Here is a 22,800-nt window from a genome sequence, read left to right on the forward strand (position 1 = left end):
TAAATTTCCAAATTCCTTGTATTTGGAGTCAAGTAAAATCTTTCTCCCCCACTATAAGATCCAGTGCAGAGTTCCCTATACCTATTGACAATAACTCATCTTGAATAAAGTCTGCCTTACCATCTTTACCAATTATCATGAATAACTTTTTTTAAAATCAATGCTGTGAAATATGATTGGCAAACTGAAGTAAAGGACATCAAATTGCATGCTGCTGCTGCTGCTAAGTCACTTCAGTTGTGTCCGACTCTGTGTGACCCCATAGATGGAAGCCCACCAGGCTCCCCCATCCCTGGGATTCTCCAGGCAAGCATAGATAAAGATGAAATTGAATTGAGAGGATAAAAAACTTTAAAAAATGAAATCATGTCATGATTCCATTTATAGCTGAATTCAGAGTCCAGAGTGCTCACCATAACCTTAAGGAACCTCTTGCTCCTTGAAAGAAAAGCTATGACAAAACTAGACAGTATATTAAAAAGCAGAGACATTACTTTGCTGACAAAGTTCCATATAGTCAAAGCTATGGTTTTTCCAGTAGTCATGTATGGATGTGAGAGTTGGACCATAAAGAAAGCTGAGCACCAAAGAATTGATGCTTTCAAACTCTGGTGTTGGATAAGACACTGGAGAGTCCCTTGGACCTCAAGGAGATCCAATCAGTCAATCCTAAAGGAAATCAGTCCTGAATATTCATTGGAAGGACTGATGATGAAGCTGAAAATCTAATACTTTGGCCACCTGATGTGAAGAACTGACTCATTGGAAAAGACTCTGATGCTTGGAAAGATTGAAGGCAGTAGGAGAAGGGGACAACAGAGGATGAGACGGTTGGATGGTATCACCAACTCAATGAACATGAGTTTGAGCAAGCTCCAGGAGATGCTGAAGGACAGGGAAACCTGGTGTGCTGCAGTCCATGGGGTCACAAAGAGTCGGAAATGACTTAGTGACTGAACAACAACAAATGCAGAGAATAACCGCACACATTTGGATAAAACATACACAATCAAAAGTGTAGCTCTAGCTATCAAATACATTAGAATCACTGCTGCCTAGGGTAGTAGGTGGGACAGGATGGGAACAGCAAATAGAAAAAAATTAAGTATATATTAATTCAAAGGAGAAAGTGGTATATCAACTATTATTTGACATAAAGTGAGAAATATTAATGCATCCTTCTGCTCTTGATGAAAAAAGTGAAAATATGCCTTTCTGAAATATTTAAACTACTTGCTTAGGTTAATCACATACATATTAAAATTATATTTTATTTTTGGACTATCATAACTGCATAGCTTTATATTCATGTTCGGAGAAGTACTCTTGCCTAGAAAATCCCATGGACGGAGGAGCCTGGTAGGCTGCAGTCCATGGGGTCCTACAAGTCAGACATGACTGAGCAACTTCACTTTCACTTTCCACTTTCACACATTGGAGAAGGAAATGGCAACCCACTCCAGTGTTCTTGCCTGGAGAATCCCAGGGACGGGGGAGCCTGGTGGGCTGCCGTCTATGGGGTCACATAGAGTCAGACACGACTGAAGTGACTTAGCAGCAGCAGCAGCAGCATATCCATGTTAAAACTGAAGTCTTCCAAAAATAGGATGACATTTATGGAGACGAAAATGAAATGTTGTCATTATCATATTTTCCAAGTCCTTACTGATAACTGAATAATCTAGAAATGGTCATTAACATTTTATCTGAACCTATGATTATTTATTAATGCTAAACGTGCTAAAAAAAATAAGACAACATCTCCAATACGGTCTTCCTATACTAAACTCCGCATCACCAAATTGATATTTAATTAACCACAGTTTTGGCTCTCCCAGAAATGAAATTTTAAACCAATCAATCAGAAATCACCTGGCCAGCAGAAGTTAGGTAATCATCTTGATAGACCCCCTACCATCCCCTAAAGGAAAGTAACCTTGAAACAACCAACACATTTTGCCTAGTATAATTTCCTTCTGCTTGCTCCCTCTGGCTATAAAAATCTCATTTTATACAGCTCCTCAGAGCTCCTTTCTATATAACTCATTGGATGTTGCTGGATTTGAATCAATTTTTGCTCTAATAAATTCTTAAAATTTTTAATATGCCTCAGATAATCATTTAACAGTTAAGGAGTTAAAAGAGGAAACCAAAGGAAATGCCCACACTGTGGAGAAGCAATGCTGCTGTTGCTGCTGCTAAGTCGCATCAGTCGTGTCCAACTCTGTGTGACCCCATAGACGGTAGCCCACCAGGCTCCCCCATCCATGGGCTTCTCCAGGTAAGAATACTGGAGTGGGTTGCCATTTCCTGGAGAAGCAGTGAGCAACCATATATAGGTATGAGTTGGGCCCCTTTAGCTCTCTGCTTTCTCCCTGCCTCTGAGGGTAAAAGGTCAGCCCCTCTTGGTCCCAGCTCCACAGTTTTTACATTGTAAACTTTCAAACTTTCTTTTTTTCCCCAGATGGAGTCTGGAAACCACTGGAGTCAGACTAGGTCTCATTTAGAAGCAATACTTGGTTCAGGGTTGGATTTAGTCCCACTTAAACTGGACTAGGTCCAATGTGAGGCGATGAGTGAATACAATTTTAAGTCTGAACAAGCAGGTTAGTCCTACCAAAGATAATCTTGAATTACAGTACACACATTGAGAATTTTTAATTTAGGCTTATCCATTTAAGATATGCCCTAAGAAAAAAGGGGTCTTAACTGAGAACTCACCATACCAAGTAGAAAATTATTCTCCCTCCTCAATAGCTTCTGGTGACCAGGAGATCCATTAGGACATTCCACTCTCTACAGTCAGAATCCTGGGAAAACTTGTAGAAGTGAGAATACTCTCAAAAGTCAGCTATCCCTGATTTCCTTCTATGGTGTCTGGTCAAGACAGGAAGTTAAAATGTCACTTTTTCCCTTCCTTTCTAAATTTGATTTGGCAGGAAAAAAAACAAAAACAGAACAGAATTAGATCCTTGAATTGTGACTTGAGAATTTTCCTTTGGGTACCCTCTGGTCATTAATCTTCTTTCTCTCCAGACATTGTTATTATCTTCTTGTTTGTCTCATTTTGTGTCCTGAGAACTTTCTTGGTAACCTTAAGTTTGAGGGCTTGAAAAACACAACCAGGTAGAAATGTGAGGTAAACTTCATTTGCTGCTAGTGTTTTACTATTGCCAGCTCTCAGGAGAACTGTCATTCTTTTGAGGGGCTATTTTTGGGAGTGGCTCTGGATCTTGTGGGAGCAGTAATTTTTGTACCCTTTTGATGGATGACCCTTGCATTCATGGGCTTTCCTGATAGCTCAGTTGGTAAAGAATCTGCCTGCAATGCAGGCAGAGAAGGCAATGGCAAGACACTCCAGTACTCTTGCTAGAAAATCCCATGGATGGAATAGCCTGGTAGGCTGCAGTCCGTGGGGTCGCTAAGGGTCAGACATGACTGAGCGAATTTACTTTCACTTTTCACTTTCACACATTGGAGAAGGAAATGGCAACCCACTCCAGTGTTCTTGCCTGGAGAATCCCAGGGAAGGGGGAGCCTGGTGGGCTTCCGTCTATGGGGTTACACAGAGTCGGACACAACTGAAGTAACTTAGCAGCAGCAGCAATGCAGGAGACCTGGGTTCAATATCTGGGTTGGGAAGATACCCTGGAGAAGGGATAGGCTACCCACTCCAGTATTCTGGCCTGCAGAATTCGATGGACTGTATAGTCCAGGGGTTCAAAGACACAACTGAGAGACTTTCACTTTCAGTTTCTTGCATTCATGAGGTAGTTCGATACTGCTAGGAATATTCACTGCTTGTTTTGTCTGAAACCTGATAGTATGCAATACTAAAAACTTCTATTTGTATTTAAAAATAATTTAAGTAGTGTTCAAGCAGGTTTTAGAAAAGGCAGAGGCACCAGAGATCAAATTGCCAACATCCGCTGGATCATGGAGAAAGCAAGAGAGTTCCAGAAAACCATCCATTTCTGCTTCATTGACTATGCCAAAGCCTTTGACTGTGTGGATCACAATAAACTGGGGAACATTCTGAAAGAGATGGGAATCCCAGACCAACTGACCTGCCTCTTGAGAAACCTGTATGCAGGTCAGGAAGCAACAGTCAGAACTGTACATGGAACAACAGACTGGTTCCAAATAGGAAAAGGAGTACATCAAGGCTGTATATTGTCACCTTGCTTATTTAACTTATATGCAGAGTACATCATGAGGAACGCTGGGCTGGAAGAAGCACAAGCTGGAATCAAGATTTCTGGGAGAAATATCAATAACCTCAGATATGCAGATGACACCACCCTTATGGCAGAAAGTGAAGAGGAACTCAAAAGCCTCTTGATGAAAGTGAAAGAGGAGAGTGAAAAGGTTGGCTTGAAGCTCAACATTCAGAAAACAAAGATCGTGGCATCTGGTCCCATCACTTCATGGGAAATAGATGGAAAAACAGTGGAAACAGTGTCAGACTTTTCTTGCGGGGCTCCAAAATCATTGAGGATGCTGATTGCAGCCAGGAAATTAAAAGACGCTTGCTCCTTGGAAGGAAAGTTATGACCAACCTTGACAGTATATTAAAAAGCAGAGACATTACTTTGCCAACCAAGGTCCGTCTAGTCAAGGCAATGGTTTTTCCCGTGGTCATGTATGGATGTGAGAGTTGGACTGTGAAGAAGGCTGATCGCCGAAGAATCGATGCTTTTGAACTGTGGTGTTGGAGAAGACTCTTGAGAGTCCCTTATACTGCAAGGAGATCCAACCAGTCCATTCTAAAGGAGATCAATCCTGGATGTTCATTGGAGGGACTGATGCTAAAGCTGAAACTGCAATACTTTGGCCACCTCATGCGACGAGTTGACTCACTGGAAAAGACTCTGATGCTGGGAAAGGTTGGGGGCGGGAGGAGAAGGGGACGACGGAGAATGAGATGGCTGGATGGCATCACCGACTCTGTGGACATGAGTTTGAGTGTACTCCGGGAGTTGGTGATGGACAGGGAGGCCTGGCGTGCTGTGATTCATGGGGTCGCGGAGAGTCGGACACGACTGAGCGACTGAACTGAACTGAACTGATGGTGAGAAGTTGGCAAAGCTGAAGCTGATAATTCAGGGTCCTAAAGAAACATTGTTTCAGCCCTTCTCTCCTAAGATAAAATCAAAGTATGTACCCAAAAAGGAAAAAAAAAAAAGAAAAAATTTTTCCTGAAAACTCTGGAAGCATTTACTAAAATATTCCAAAATGCAGAACTCTAAATCTAGAACATGGTAATATTTTAAATTTCATCTTAGTTGAATATTTTCTGCCTTATATAAAGAAACAGACTAAGGATAATGTAGCTGGATGAGTGTGTGAACCTCAATTGTTCAGGTTGCAGCCAACTTCTTTGAAGAATTAAAAACAACTACTTTTATTTTACAAATCGAGTCTTTACAAGAATCGAAATGTGGCTCCAGAAACAATTCAAAAGCCATCTATCCTTTTTGCAAATTCCAAATCCTCCCCTGTTGCTGCTGCCAAGTCACTTCAGTCATGTCTGACTCTGTGCGACCTCATGGACAGCAGCCCTCCAGGTTCCAAATCCCTGGGATTCTCCAGGCAAGAACACTGGAGTGGGTTGCCATTGTCTTTTCCAAAAGGCTCACAGATAGTATAAAATATCTGGACTTAGGGGAAAAAAGGTGAAACTTGTTGAAACTTGCACTATTTCTCTGTACCTTTAATTTTTCTTGTAAAAAAAGTTAAACAGAAAACTAAATTAGTCAGGAGATCAGAAGAGGTTTTCTCTCCCCATGAAGACGGCAGAGTTCAACAAGGAAAAGATTCCTTTCCTGGCAACAAGTCAGCCAATTAAAAGCTATTGGCCTCTGTTTATTATAGTCCTCCCAACTTCCTTTTCAGCTATAAAAGTGTTCATCTTCCTTGCCATCCAGAAATTTCATTGCCATGCTAACAGATACCAAATTGCTATTCTCTATTGATCTTGAATCCATCATGATTGGAGAAATATCTAGCAGTCTATTTGTTTTAGGTCAACACATTCTACCCAGTCATCTCTAGAAACCAAGGTAATTCTTATCAAAAGGAAAAAAGTGAAAAAAAAAAAAAAAGGTTATTTTGAAAACAAGAACTATGAAAGATCTTAAAAGTTTGCCTCACATATGTAAGTAAAAAGCTCTAGCCATGTGCGCAGGTAAATTTAACTTATTCCATCTGCCAGAAACAAGTTGGAAGCAACTTTTCTCATAAAAGCTAGTGAGTTTTGCATTATCATACTTATCTCCAAGACAGGAGACTTAAGAGGTATGAGTTTGATCTCTGAGAAGGGAAGATCTCCAGGGGGAGGGGAGGGCAACCCACTTCAGTATTCTTGCCTGAAGAATTCCATGGACAGAAGAGGATTGTGGGCTAAATAGTCCATAGGGTCACAAAGAGTTGGACAGAATCAAGTGAGTTAGCATGCAGCAAACACTTGATATCTTGACTAAAATCTTAAAATAAAAGCTATATGTTTCTGTTTCTGTCTATATGTATACTATGTATGTATGTTACAGATGTGTGATGTTTTTCTACCTCTGGATGGAAATACCTAAGATCATTTTGTTCAGTTCAGATCAGGTCAGGTCAGTCGCTCAGTTGTGTCCAACTCCTTGAGACCCCATGAATCACAGCACGCCAGGCCTCCCTGTCCATCACCAACTCCCGGAGTTTACTCAAACTCATGTCCAACGAGTCACTGATGCCATCCAGCCATCTCATTCTCTGTTGTCCCCATCTCCTCCTGCCCCCAATCCCTCCCAGCATCAGACTCTTTTCCAGTGAGTCAACTTGTCCCATGAGGTGGCCTAAGTATTGCAGTTTCAGCTTTATCATCAGTCCTTCCAGTGAACACCCAGGATTGATCTCCCCGAGAATGGACTGGTTGGATCTCCTTGCAGTCCAAGGGACTCTCAAGAGTCTTCTCAAGCACCACAGTTCAAAAGCATCAATTCTTCAGCAATCAGCTCTCTTCACAGTCCAACTGTCACATCCAAACATGACCACTGGAAAAACCATAGCCTTGACTAGGCGGACCTTGGTTGGCAAAGTAATGTCTCTGCTTTTTAATATGCTATCTAGGTTGGTCATAACTGTCCTTTCAAGGAGTAAGCATCTTTTAATTTCCTGGCTGCAATCAGCATCTGAAGTGATTTTGGAGACCAAAAAATTAAAGTCTGACACTGTTTCCACTGTTTCCCCATCTATTTCCCATGAAGTGATGGGACCAGATGCCATGATCTTTGTTTTCTGAATGTTGAGCTTCAAGCCAACCTTTTCACTCTCCTCTTTCACTTTCATCAAGAGGCTTTTGAGTTCCTCTTCACTTTCTGCCATAAGGGTGGTGTCATCTGCATATCTGAGGTTATTGATATTTCTATATGCTATAGATATATCTCTAGCAATCTTGATACCAGCTAGTGCTTCCTCCAGCCCAGCGTTCCTCATGATGTACTCTGCATATAAGTTAAATAAGCAGGGTGACAATATACAACCTTGACATACTCCTTTTCCTACTTGGAACCAGTCTGTTTTTCCATGTCCAGGTCTAACTGATGCTTCCTGACCGGCATACAGGTTTCTCAAGAGGCAGGTCAGGTGGTCTGGGATTCCCATCTCTTTCAGAATGTTCCACAGTTTATTGTGATCCACACAGTCAAAGGCTTTGGCATAGTCAATGAAGCAGAAATAGATGTTCTTCTGGAACTCTCTTGCTTTCTCCATGATCCAGTGGATGTTGGCAATTTGATCTCTGGTGCCTCTGCCTTTTCTAAAACCTGCTTGAACATCTGGAAGTTCATGGTTCACATATTGCTGAAGCCTGGCTTGGAGAATTTTGAGCATGACTTTACTAGCATGTGAGATGAGTGCAATTGTGCGGTACTTTGAGCATTCTTTGGCATTGCCTTTCTTTGGGATTGGAATGAAGACTGACCTCTTCCAGTCCTGTGGCCACTGCTGAGTTTTCCAAATTTGCTGGCATATTGAGTGCAGCACTTTCACAGCATCATCTTTCAGGATTTGAAATAGCTTAACTGGAATTCCATCACCTCCACTAGCTTTGTTCGTAGTGATGCTCTCTAAGGCTCACTTGATTTCACATTCCAAGATATCTGGCTCCAGGTGAGTGATCACGCCATCGTGATTATCTTTGTTGTGAAGATCTTTTTTGTACAGTTCTTCTGTGTATTCTTGCCACCTCTTCTTAATATCTTCTGCTTCTGTTAGGTCCATACCATTTCTGTCTTTTATCAAGCCCATCTTTGCATGAAATGTTCCCTTGATATCTCTATTTTTCTTGAAAAAATCTCTTGTTTTTCCTATTCTGTTGCTTTCTTCTATTTCTTTGCATTGATCGATGAGGAAGACTTTCTTATCTCTCCTTGCTATTCTTTGCAACTCTGCATTCAGATGCTTATATGTTTCCTTTTCTCGTTTGCTTTTCACTTCTCTTCTTTTCACAGCTATTCGTAGGGCCTCCTCAGACAGCCATTTTGCTTTTTTGCATTTCTTTTCCATGGGGATGGTTTGGTCTCTGTCTCCTGTATAATGTCATGAACCTCCATCCAGAGTTCATCAGGCACTCTATCTATCAGATCTAGTCCCTTAAATCTATTTCTTACTTCCACTGTATAATCATAAGGGATTTGATTTAGGTCATATCTGAATGGTCTAGTGGTTTTCCCTACTTTCTTCAATTTCAGTCTGAATTTGGTAATAAGGAGTTCATTATCTGAGTCACAGTCTGCTCCTGGTCTTGTTTTTGCTAACTGTATAGAGCTTCTCCATCTTTGGCTGCAAAGAATATAATCAATCTGATTTCGGTGTTGACCATCTGGTGATGTCCATATGTAGAGTCTTCTCTTGTTTTGTTGGAAGAGGGTGTTTGCTATGTCCAGTGCGTTCTCTTAGCAAAACTCTATTAGCCTTTGCCCTGCTTCATTCCGCACTCCAAGGCCAAATTTGCCTGTTCCTCCAGGTGTTTCTTGACTTCCTACTTTTGCATTCCAGTCCCCTATAATGAAAAGGACATCTTTTTTGGGTGTTAGTTCTAAAAGATCTTGTAAGTCTTCATAGAACCGTTCAACTTCGGCTTCTTCAGCATTGCTTGTTAGGTAGGTAGAATAGGAAAAAGGAGTCCAAAATAGCAGTTGCTAAAAGACAAAGAAAGGAAAAGTCCTGTGAAAATAGAACAAGGAAGGTCTGAGGACCAGAGTGAGAACCTCAGGTGAAGAAAACAGCCCTCTTGGCTAGCCTAATTTACCTAGGATTGGCTCAGAGGGAAGAGAAAAATCATAAAAAAAGAGGAACCAAAATTGAGCCTCTCTCTTCTCTTCTCTGCATTTCTTTTGGGTGTAACACTAGTCCACAGTTTAAACTGAGCTGTAAACGAGCTGCAGCATGGGTCTGCCATTTAAAGTGAGCTGTCAGTTCAGTTCAGTTCAGTTCAGTCACTCAGTCGTGTCCGACTCTCCGCAAGCTATAACACTATTCTGTCTGCCGCTTCAAATTTTTGCTCTGGTGAGGCAGAACTGAGGAAATCACACACTCCCCTGACAATTTATTCATGAGCTCTATTTAAATAGCTTAAAGACAAACAAATCAAGTCTATTCTCAGAAATATAGAAACTAACCCAAATGTTTTTTTTTCAATTTCCCCTGATCTAGAATAACATTTGGTAAATAAAAGGTTCAGTTCAGTTCAATTCAGTTCAGTCGCTCAGTCGTGTCCAACTCTCTGCAACCCCATGAATCACAGCACACCAGGCCTCCCTGTCCACCACCAACTCCCAGAGTTCACTCAAACTCATGTCCATCAAGTCGGTGATGCCATCCAGCCATCTCATTCTCCATCGTCCCCTTCTCCTCCCGCCCCCAACGTTTTCCAGCATCAGAGCCTTTTCCAGCGAGTCAACTCGTCGCATGAGGTGGCCAAAGTATTGTAGTTTCAGGTTTAGCATCAGTCCTTCCAAGGAACACCCAGGATTGATCTCCTTTAGAATGGACTGGTTGGATCTCCTTGCAGTACAAGTAGCTTAAGTTGATTTAATTAAAACAGATATGCCTTTAGAGCTATCAGTATTAAGTATAATTCAGGGGGAGAACTTTAATTCTACCTAAGTTTTAAAAAGTCAAGTAAACTCTTGTTATCTCTGTTATAGGATATGTCAATATAAATATAACTTAAGATGATGGTTATCTGTTTAATGCCATCATTTCATAAAATAATTTTATAAAGGGAAAGTAAAGTCTTTATATTTACCACATACTTATTCTGGTGATTTTGTTTTTGAACGTTGCTTCATATATTGCTGTTTGTATTTTGCCTGAAAACATTTTTAATTTCTTATATGGTATTTGTCTGCTGGCAAAAAATTCCCTCCACTGTTGTTTGTCTGATTTTATTTTGGCTTTATTACTGCAAAAATTTTCCTAGGTGTAGAATTTTAAGTTTTTAGGTTTTTCCCCTCCCCCAACTTATTTCATCAGCTTATTAATTAAGTTGTTAAATATATCATTCCATTGTGTTCTGGCTAACACTCTTTTTGATGAGAAGATTGTGATTGTTCTTCTGATAACAAATGAATTATTGTCTCTCTCTCGTTTAAGTTTGAACGTTTTTACAATTTTCCCTTACATTAAATTTCACTAATTAAGGTTATGAGGTCCCTTGCTGTAGAAGTCTAACAATCCTGTTTAAATTTTGTTGCATTTTAGACCTGTAGATTACAGTATTCATCAAACAGAATATTTTGGGCTATTTTTTTTTTAATATCTTTCTGCTTACCATCATCCTTTGGAGATCTAATTATTTTGGACATTTACTCTCTATGCTTTAACGTGGCTCAGCATTTTCCAACTGGACTCTACAGTGACAGAAATGTTTTATAATATGCACTGTCTAAAGCGGTGTCTCAAAACCTTGTGTGATTATTGAATATAGAAATGTTGTCTGGTGAACTGAATCTATCATACTGGAATGTTCATGTTTTGATGCTTTCCATGTCTGTGTCTCCATATTTTCTTTTATTTTTCCCAGTGTCTAATATCCTGTTTAGCCCATTTAAAATTTTATAAATCTAATTTATTGTGCTTTCTACCTTTAAATGTTTCTTTAAAAATCTTATATTACTCCTAGGTTTTTATGTTATTTCTTTAAATACTTGAACATACAAACTTACGATAGCCTTTTAACATTATTCATTATTGATTTGACATCACTATCTTTTCAAGATGTGTTTCTATTGACTAATATTTCTCTTAGGGTTGCATTATCTTAATTTCAGTATATATCTAGTAACCTTATTGGATATAGATATTACCAAATTTTGAGTTTCTGATTATGTTGTCTTACTATAAGAAGTTTTGAAATATACTTAGGCAGGCAATTAAGCTATCTGAAGACTAGATTGCTACATTTATGATATTTTTATATTTGTGGGTACAAATCAATATTAGCCTTTGTGTTAGGGCCAGTTTAGCTCTTCTATTATTGGGCTGATCCTTCTGGAGGTCATTCATAAATGTCAAGGAGTATTTTTACTCTTGTACTTTGACACTTGAATGTCTTTGAAACTTGTGTGACTGAGAGGGTAACAGCCAGGAAGGCCAGGGGTCTCCAAATGGAGGAATTAGGCTGCAAGGGTCAGAATTTTTTATCTCTCTTATGGCAGGAGGAAACAAACTAGCGATATCTTTTTTGTTCTCTATACAACTTTAAAAGAAGGTTTCTCTTAAAATACTGTGTTGCCATAATGACACCTGGTTTAACCTGAAGTTAACTATTCCCAAACCTTATGCATTAACCAATGCATTTTTCTTATGGAAATGTTTGTCTTAAGCTATGTTAATGTACTATGCATTTAGCCCAAACTCTGTCTTCAAGTGGGTTCTGCCTAATGGTTCAGAACCTACTTGACAAACAAGTATGTTATACTCAGATATTGTTTCCCTAATTTATGTAAATGAAAATATTTGTATGGTAATCTATCCTTCTACCCGATTCAAGTCAATTGTTTTATGGCCCAGGTTGAATCATCTGATGCCAAGATTAATCCAGAATGCATCTTATGGATGAGGGGCCTGGTGCCATTCTGAATTTTAAGACATTCCTTTCTTTCATTAACAGACTGTTAGTGACTATATAACACCCAGCTGAAGACTAGCAGGGGGGTATACTCTTTCTGCCCCCTTCTGATGCCTATGTCAGAAGCTTTCTCTATCTCCTTTATACTTTAATAAATTTTTATTACACAAAAGCTCTGAGTGATCAAGCCTCGCCTCTGGCCCCGGATTGAATTCTTCTCCTCCAGAGACCAAGAATCCTGGCGTCTTTTCATTCAGCAACAACATTTCATGACATTTTAGAATTGTTTAGTGTATAGTTCTACTGTATATCTTTACAGATCTGAGGAATATCAATTTAATGTTTAGTCCAAGCAGAGGCAAGCAACTACATATACGATTTGGAGAGCTCTGTATTTTTATTCACTGCTTTTTCTATTTCACTGCTCCATGAATTTCAGCAAGATCTTCACGATGAAGATAATCACGATGGTGTGATCACTCACCTGGAACCAGACATCTTGGAATGTGAAGTCAAATGGGCCTTAGAGAGCATCACTACGAACAAAGCTAGTGGAGGTGATGGAATTCCAGTTGAGCTATTTCAAATCCTGAAAGATGATGCTGTGAAAGTGCTGCACTCAATATGCCAGCAGATTTGGAAAACTCAGCAATGGCCACAGGACTGGAAAAGGTCAGTCTTCATTCCAATCCCAAAGAAAGGCAATGCCAAAGAATGCTCAAAGTACCGCACAATTGCACTCATCTCACACGCTAGTAAAGACATGCTCAAAATTCTCCAAGCCAGGCTTCAGCAATATGTGAACCATGAACTTCCAGATGTTCAAGCAGGTTTTAGAAAAGACAGAGGCACCAGAGATCAAATTGCCAACATCCACTGGAACATGGAGAAAGCAAGAGAGTTCCAGAAAAACATCTATTTCTGCTTCATTGACTATGCCAAGGCCTTTGACTGTGAGGATCACAATAAACTGTGGAACATTCTGAAAGAGATGGGAATACCAGACCACCAGACCTGCCTCTTGAGAAACCTGTATGCAGGTCAGGAAGCAACAGTTAGAACTGGACATGGAACAACAGACTGGTTCCAAGTAGGAAAAGGAGTACGTCAAGGTTGTATATTGTCACCCTGCTTATTTAACTTATATGCAGAGTACATCATGAGGAACACTGGGCTTGAAGAAGCACAAGCTGAAATCAAGATTGCCGGGAGAAATATCAATAACCTCAGATATGCAGATGACACCACCCTTATGGCAGAAAGTGAAGAGGAACTCAAAAGCCTCTTGATGAAAGTGAAAGAGGAGAGTGAAAAGGTTGGCTTGAAGCTCAACATTCAGAAAACAAAGATCATGGCATCTGGTCCCATCACTTCATGGGAAATAGATGGGGAAACAGTGGAAACAGTGTCAGACTTTATTTTTGGGGGCTCCAAAATCACTGCATATGCTGATTGCAGCCATGAAATTAAAAGACGCTTGCTCCTTGGAAGGAAAGTTATGACCAGCCTAGATAGCATATTAAAAAACAGACATTACTTTGCCAACCAAGGTCTGCCTAGTCAAGGCTATGGTTTTTCCCGTGGTCATGTATGGATGTGAGAGTTGGACTGTGAAGAAAGCTGAGCACCTAAGAATTGATCCTTTTGAACTGTGGTGCTGGAGAAGACTCTTGAGAGTCCCTTGGACTGCAAGGAGATCCAAGCAGTCCATTCTAAAGGAGATCAATCCTGGGTGTTCATTGGAAGTACTGATGCTAAAGCTGAAACTGCAATACTTTGCCCACCTCATGCAAAGAGTTGACTCACTGGAAAAGACTCTGATGCTGGGAAAGGTTGGGGGCAGGAGGAGAAGGGGACGACCGAGAATGAGATGGCTGGATGGCATCACCGACTCTGTGGACATGAGTTTGAGTGAACTCCGGGAGTTGGTGATGGACAGGGAGGCCTGGCGTGCTGTGATTCATGGGGTCACGGAGAGTCAGACACGACTGAGCGACTGAACTGAACTGAACTGAACTGATGAATTTCAGCTGCTTTAGCCTTTCCAATATTCCAACTCTCTCCAAAACTCAGTGCTCTAATTGGTTGTCTCTGACTCTACTGCAGTCAATAAAGCCCAGGCAGACAGCAGGGCACCTTGCTTTTTTCTCATTTTTATGGAATCAGAATCCTCTGCTATGTGTTGTTCAGAAACAATTGAAACCAGAATATTACATCTATCTCCAATATGATAGAATAATAAAATATTTTCTGGTATACACAGATTAAGAATACTGAAGAAATCTCTAGATGCAGTACTCAAATAGGGTGAAAGGAAATCTTTATATATTGCAAGAATAATGAACATATAATTACTGATGCTTGCCAATGATATAGTCTATAGATAATGAAATAAAGCAAGAAAATTGAAACAGTGTCATGAAGATAAAAAGGGAGAAAATACTGTCATTATTTACAGGTTATACAATACCCTTCTTAGAGAAGCTAATGAATGAACAAACAAATTAATTACATTAGGTAGCACATATATGGGATACAAGCTCAGCCTACAGAGGCGAAGCAAAGTAAAGTCACTCAGTCATGTTCGAGTCTTTGTGATCCCATGGACTATAGTCTACAAGGCTCCTCTGTCCATGGAAATTTCCAGGCAAGAGTACTGGAATCAATAGTAATTATCTTATGTGATAGCCAACTAGAAAATTTAGGAAAAAATAATATACAATAAATACTTGACATAAATACTGTTTTTTCAAAATCTTTTTAAGCAATAATGCAAAACAACTCTATATTAAAACATTTACTTCTGATAAATACATTTGCTCATGTACCTCAAGAACAACATTTTTAGCATATTTAGTTAGAACAGTTCAGATTTTCAGAGATATTTGCTATTAATAATTTTAAAGATGTATATGTTTTTAGAAGTGAGACTTTATTATTTTTATGGATAAATGTTTAAAGGTACTGAACAGATTTTTTATCATGCAAAGTGAAGCTAATAAAAATATTGAAAAATACAAAGTACCTATATAATAGAAAGAACTTGCATTTTTCAAGTTTTTAGCATTGAGTTTAGTCTACAGGACTGGCAGTTTAGCAAGAAATACAGAGTATATTTTGAGTTGAAACTGACACAAACAGACCGTTTCTGGATCATTGTTTTAACACAGTGACCAAGAACAGTTTGTGTTTGTGGCAGAGACCCAGATATGAAATAGGCTAAAATAGAATTTGGTGGAATTAAACAGCTTAGAAAGAAACATGTTCTTGTTGGAAGAGTTGTGACTCTTGGAAAAATAACTGACTTGGGACAGTTTACAAAAAAAAAAAAAATGCATCCTTTCCTTTCTCTCTGTGCCAGCATACAAACAACCACCTGTTCTTCCTACTTCCTGGGGAATATTATAATAAGATATAACATCTGGGTGATTTAGGTAAGATATAAGATTGCTCATTACACTTCTGAGATATTTTTCTATAAAAAGATGGATTTTCTGCACAACTACATCAGCTTGGTTAACTTGAAGTTCAGTGGAAGAAAATGCACTTCAAATTTAGAAATTTATCTTTATTCATAGATCGGCTGTCTTTTTCTTTATTGAAGCCATTCACAATTAAAATTGGTGTAAGCACATTCATGAAATTTCCAGCAAATTTATATACATTGTTTAAATAATAATTGTATCTCAATATATTGAGATATAATTATTATTAAAAATATATTTAAAGTCATATATCAAAGGGAATATGTTAATCAAACATAAATATTCATGAAATTAGTTTACTTATTATAAATCTCTGCATTATTTGAAACAATGCTGAAAACGTTTTCAGAGTCTGACACATTTATTAAAATAAAATTCGAAGAAAAAAGGGTGTATTTTATTTATCATGTATTTTATATTGGAGAAGAGCAATAGAAATTAAGAAGCTAAATCTAATACTTAATATATAGATCAAGTTAGGTAATATCTCAAAAAGAAACCTCAATGGGAAATAAATACCTTAAAAATAATCCTTTCAAGCCACATAAAAATCATTCAAGTCATATTTATGACCTCTACCATTGGAAAGATATGCCAGTTTTTCACCACTAACCTACTTACTATACCCAATATCTCTGTTTTCTCATGTCTTTTTAGCAATTAGTTCAGACATCTCTACTTCTCCATATCTGGAATATAATGAAAACAATTTACTAATCCCAGAAAGGCACACATTAATGACCAGACTATTGAAACTCCATCATGTTTGTTACCTGTCTGTCTTTTTTTCATTCAGTGTTAGCTATGGAAGTACCCAAGCATGAGTGTGCTCATGGTTATGCATGTTGAAGCTGAAACTCCAAGACTTGGGCCACCTCATGTGAAGAGTTGACTCATTGGAAAAGACCCTGATGCTGGGAGGGATTGGGGGCAGGAGGAGAAGGGGACGACAGAGAATGAGATGTCTGGATAGCATCACTGACTTGATGGACATGAGTTTGAGTGAACTCCGGGAGTTGGTGATGGATAGGGACGCCTGGCGTGCTGTGATTCATGGGGTCGCAAAGAGTTGGACACGACTGAGCAACTGAACTGAACTGACTGAACTGAACTGAAGCAAACTCTAAGGCATATATGGCATTGCTTAGATTTTATTTTACAATGCTAAAAAAATCCGTATTCATAAAAATTAGTCAATAGTGACAATAAAACAAATGAAGTCAAAGAGAAGAAGAAGGTAAAGTTAAAAAAAAGAAAAAAGAAAAATGGCAAGGGAAGGGGAAAAGAGGATATGAAGAGGACATAAACTGAAAAAGATATAAGTGAAAACAGCAAGTTTAAAAAATAATGTTTTTCAATCCTAAATCTACCCTGATAGAGGAATAAATTTACCAAGGTAAAATACATACATACATAATGCATATATATATACACACACACACATACATATATGACTATATTAAGTGTGTAATTAATTAATTAAAAGATTAAATTCCTTAAAGGTATACAATTTTAAAACTTAAAACAATTATATACTTGAAGAGACGTCACTCAGTAACGTAAGGCAGAAAGCCAAACTATGCAAACCACACTACAGTACAATTATATTCATATTTGATACTTATATTACATATATAATATTTATATAATAAACATTCATATTTATTCATCTTTATAATCAAACAGAAAAAATGGGAGACTTTCATTTCCCCCACCAGCATCCTCGCTTCTAGGCTTCAGAAGTCAGCTTGGTCGTTTATCTTCACTGACCCTGGTACGTGCCTCTGGGTTCCTCTACCTCATCGTCGATGTGGCCCTAATGGTACGACATGCTGTGGATTCCTAGATTGCTAGAGTGAACTTAAGATTTTGTCCACGTGTATGGCATAGAAGATGATTTCATCGTCCTCCACGATGAATGAGGAACCTGATGCTCTCTCTGCAGTTAACCAGCTCCAAGACCTAGCCGCAGATCCTTTAAACCAATGAGCCATTCTCCAGGATCAGGGATGTCTGCCTGGCCTTATTTTATTTAAAATCCCAACCCCCCTGTCGTTCACTCAGTTTTGCTCGCTCTTCGATACTTCACAGAGTGCCATGCCAACAGAGAAAAGATGAAAGGAGAGCTGGGAATGATGTTAAGCTTGCAAAATGTTATACAGAAGTCTGCAACTCCATGGGAAACAAAACTGCTAGCCTCTGAAATCTATGACATTCTTCAATCTTCCAATATGGCAGATGGGGATAGTTTCAATGAAATGAATTCACTTCCAAGGAAAGCTCAGTTTTTTCTGGGAACTACAAACAAACGTGCCAAAACAGTGGTTTTGCATATAGATGGTCTTGATGATACATCCCGGAGAAACCTGTGTGAGGAGGTCTTGTTAAAAATTAAAGGCGTTATTAGCTTTACGTTTCAAATGGCGGTTCAGAGATGCGTGGTGTAAATCTGTTCAGATCTTAAAGCAGAGGCTTTGGCATCAGCAATAGCATCAACCAAAGTTATGAAGGCTTAGCAAGTTGTGAAGAGCGAAAGTGGAGAAGAGATGCTGGTCCCATTCCAGGACATGCCTGAGGAGGTAGAACAGAACATGGAACTGCCTGACTCCCAGCCCGAGGATGAGAGTCCCACGAAGGAGCAGGACAAGGCGGTGTCCCAGATGGGCTCCCACCCGGAAGGTGGAGCTAGCTGGCTGAGCACAGCTGCAAACTTTTTATCCAGGTCGTTCTACCGGTGACTTCCCTTTGGGACTCAAGGACTATATAAGCAAACAAGGGACCAGTTTTCCATTGTCGTGATGAACTGTCAAGTGCAATTTGCAATAAGTTATCATGAAAAGTTTCTAGATCCCATGATTAGGTATGCTGCATTTTACATTCTACTGGACATTTTACCCCCACTAAGCGGTAAAAGGGACAGAGGCGACAGGTGAAGTTGCTTTGTTGATGAAGGTATTTTGGTTTTGTTGCTCTTTGTTTAATTGCCTCACTTTAAAAAAAAGGGGGGGGTCCACTGTTAAACCAAACATATATTTGTGCAGCTTTACACTTTATTTGACAAGAAGCACATGATTAGGAAAACTCGTTTTCTCAAGCTTCAGGACCTAGAAGATAATTTAGTTTTTTTCTTTTCAGCTCAAGTTGTGCATGAAGTTGGAGAAGGACATGGCAACCCACTCCAGTATTCTTGTCTGGAAAATGCCATGGACTGAAGAGCCTGGTAGGCTCTAGTCCATGGGGTCACAAAGAGTCAGACAGGACTGAGCGACTTCACTTTTCACTTTTTCTTTTCATTTACTGGGAATATAATTTTTAAAATATTGACAAGATACAAAGTATAAGAAGAATTTCTCTTTTATATAATAGTAAACTAGATATGTCTGTGCCACTGGGAGTTACCAAGGAGACAAGGATTTATAGGACCGGTTAATGACAGAAAGGGAGTGAAAAGCTCATTGATGGGGAGTCATACTGACTCTTGAAGCACTTCCCTAGTTTACAGCTGTAGCAGAGATGCTAAGAAGTTGAGGTGAGTCTCCAGTGAACTCTTATAATAACCAAAATATTACCAACTGAGATTTAAGTCCTGCCAAGAAAGAGGGCATCCCTGATGACTCAAGCAGTAAAGAATCTGCCTGCAATGCAAGAGAAACAGGACACATGTGTTCGATCCCTGGGTCAGGAAAATCCCCTGGAGGAGGAAATGGCAACCCACCCCAGCATTCTTGCTGGCAAATCCCATGGACTGAGGAGTCTGGCACGCTACAGTCTATGGGGTTGCAAAGAGCTGGACATGACTGAGCCACTGAGCACACAAGAAAGAGGAGACATGGCTAACATGCAGACTTTTCAGTTGGTACACAGGGTAAGGGTGAACCAAAAATAAACCTTACCTTCACAAAATTGAAACCAGCTTCAAGTCATCTTATTCCCTGCTTATTTAATCAGCATGACCTGTCACAACCTAGTTAAAATAACTACTAGGTTTTATTATGAACACCTTTCCTTTCAATTTTCTTGCCTCACTACAGTATATATCAATCCCCTGCCCATCAGGTTACTTGATAGAGCATCAAAATATTTATGGCTTTAAACCACTCCCAAATATTCTGATTCAAATGGTTTGGGGCAGGTCTTGGACATAAGATTTCTTTTGTAACTTCTCAGGTGATTCTAATGTGAAGTCAGTGCTGAGAACTCTGTTCTACATGTTACTTGCCATACCCAATTAACCGCATAGTTGTCTTTCTCCTCTACTGGGCTGGGAACTTTTGAGGATAGGACTATGTTTTTTACATTTAGAGCCTACACATCTAAAAGAGTGCCAGATACCAAGTAGGTGCTTATAAGTTAGTTGGTGATAAATGACTGAGTTTCAAAAGATGGTTATTTCAATTCAATTTAATAGCTACTAATCAAGTTCCTATTGTGTGCTGGCCTATTGGTGTACAAAAGTAGATAATACAGTGCCAGCCTTTGGGGGAATTATTGTTCAACTCAGTGGTCACAAAATTATCATTTACTATCATATTGATAGTGCTTTTAAGTGACTGCGTGTTAAATTAATCTTTCAGAGCTTTAATGCTGCTGCTGCTGCTAAGTCTCATCAGTCATGTCTGACTCTGTGCAACCCCATAGACGGCAGCCCACCAGGTTCCTCCATCCCTGGGATTCTCCAGGCAAGAACACTGGAGTGGGTTGCCATTTCCTTCTCCAATGCATGAAAGTGAAAAGTGAAAGTGAAGTCCCTGAGTCGGTTCCGATTCTTAGCGACCCCATGGACTGCAGCCTACCAGGCTCCTCCATCCATGGGAATTTCCAGGCAAGAGTACTGGAGTGGGTCACCAGTGCCTTCTCCATCAGAGCTTCAATACTCTCAGTCTAATATACCAAATCATTCTTTCTTTGAATAGTATTCCATTATCAATAAAATAATAAATAGAATATACATCAACTGCAGAATATGTATTCTTTACAGGCGCACCTGGAACATATACTAATACTACCCTTATTCTAAGATATAAAAAATCAACCTGTTTCAAAAATTTTTATTATTCAGAACAGATATGATCTTGTTGGCAAATCTAGAGAAAAAGCCACAAATATAATTGGAAAAATGACTATCTGTTTGAAAATTATGCACTCCACTTCAAAATATTCTTAGTCAAGGAAAGGACATAGCTTGAAGTTAGAAAATATTTTGAATTAAACAATAATGAACAGATAATGTGTAATGTGTATTGTGTATATTCTTACAAACAATAATGTAACAGATAATGTGGATGATGTGGTTAATCATATCTTAGGGAGAGACTTATACATATAAAGGCTATATATTATAGAAAGCAAAGCTGAAAATGAATTAAGTATGCATCCATATTTTAATAAACGACAGCAAAAAACCCCAGAAAATAAGAAGGAATAAGATAATGAAGATAAGAAATTAATGATATAAAATGAATTTAAAATAAAAAAACTTTGATAGAGCTAAAATTTGGAGTTTGAAGAGCCCTATATTTCAAGAAAAAGAGGTGATGAATACAGCAATACTGTTTCAGCGACAGAGAAAAGATATAAGTTGCAAAACTGGAAAGGACTAATGGATTATGCTACAATATCTTTACAGAAAAAAAAAAAAAACCCAGATAAACAATCAACACAGAAATAATCAATGTTGCTGGATTCAAATACAAAATTTAAAAGCAAATGGTGTTTCTATATCCTACAAATAATTGAATAGAAAACATAAATGACAAAAAATACTATAAGTCTCATTGAAATTTGTAATACATTTATGGCAAACAACTATGTTAAACAGATTGATATAGTATACTAGTAGACTGAAATTCTCATATTTACAAAACTCAGTTTTCCCAAAATTTGACATCTAGATTAAATGCAATATTGTTCATAACCTAAATAGTAAAAAGAAACAAAGTCTACTGCTGGCAGATTCTCTACAAGTTAAGGCAAAGGAAATTTTCAGACAGAAGGAAGAGAATACAAGACAAAAATATTTCATACAATGAAATGAAGAGCACTGAAAATGAAGTAAAGATAAAAAATTTAATTAAAGTGCAGTAAAAGACAATGAACTATCTAAAACACAATTAATTGAAAAAGTATTTATATTTATAGTATATTAAAATATTTTATGCTTTCTTTGAAGTTTAATAAAAGTGATACAAATATTTAACAGAGGAAATGAAATAGAGTCATACAAAAACTCACTTAAGCTAAGAGAAGTCAGAAAAAGTGGAAATACATTGCAAATGGGAGGGATTTTTCAGCTCAGTGGGTAAAGAATCTATCTGCAATGCAGGAGACAGAGGAGACACAGGTTCAATCCCTGCTTGGGAAGATCCCCTGGAGGAAGAAAATGGAAACCCACTCTAATTTTCTTACCTGAAATATCCCATGGACAGCAGGACCTGGCAGAATACAGTCTAAAGGGTCAAAAAGAGTCAGACACAACTGAGTGACTAAGCATGAGATTCCAATCATTATCAGTTATCATATTAAATTTGAATTATGTAAGGAAACTAAGTATTTATAAAAAAAGAATCAATGGGCTAAAAAAAGTCTAATCAGATACTACCTACTGGTGGCCTGCTTTAAATTTAGAGAATCAGACAAGTAAAAAAAAAAAAATCATACCATTCAAATAATATTCAAAACAAAGCTAGAGAATTATGCATACATACTGAATAACAAAGAGTGTTTTAATCTACATTGTACAAAGATTGACAGAATTTAGAGGAAAATGTACATGGAACAACAGACTGGTTCCAAATAGGAAAAGGAGTTCGTCAAGGCTGTATATTGTCACCTTGCTTATTTAACTTATATGCAGAGTACATCATGAGGAACACTGGGCTGGAAGAAGCACAAGCTGGAATCAAGATTGTTGGGAGAAATATCAATAACCTCAGATATGCAGATGACACTACCCTTATGGCAGAAAGTGAAGAGGAACTCAAAAGCCTCTTGATGAAAGTGAAAGAGGAGAGTGAAAAGGTTGGCTTGAAGCTCAACATTCAGAAAACAAAGATCATGGCATCTGGTCCCATCACTTCATGGGAAATAGATGGAAAAACAGTGGAAACAGTGTCAGACTTTGTTTTTGGGGGCTCCAAAATCACTGCAGATGCTGACTGCAGCCAGGAAATTAAAAGATGCTTACTCCTTGGAAGGAAA

The 22,800-nt window shown here is 38.5% G+C and overlaps 1 pseudogene; it reads left to right on the forward strand.

The window, feature by feature from the left end:
* Positions 1-17,496: 17,496 nt before the first annotated feature.
* Positions 17,497-18,341, forward strand: LOC129561718 (armadillo repeat-containing protein 1 pseudogene; annotated as a pseudogene).
* The last annotated feature ends 4,459 nt before the right edge of the window (positions 18,342-22,800 follow it).

Source organism: Moschus berezovskii, chromosome 5, assembly GCF_049115385.1.
Source record: "Moschus berezovskii isolate FMDL1 chromosome 5, NW_MosBer_1.0, whole genome shotgun sequence".
Lineage (NCBI taxonomy): Eukaryota > Metazoa > Chordata > Mammalia > Artiodactyla > Moschidae > Moschus > Moschus berezovskii.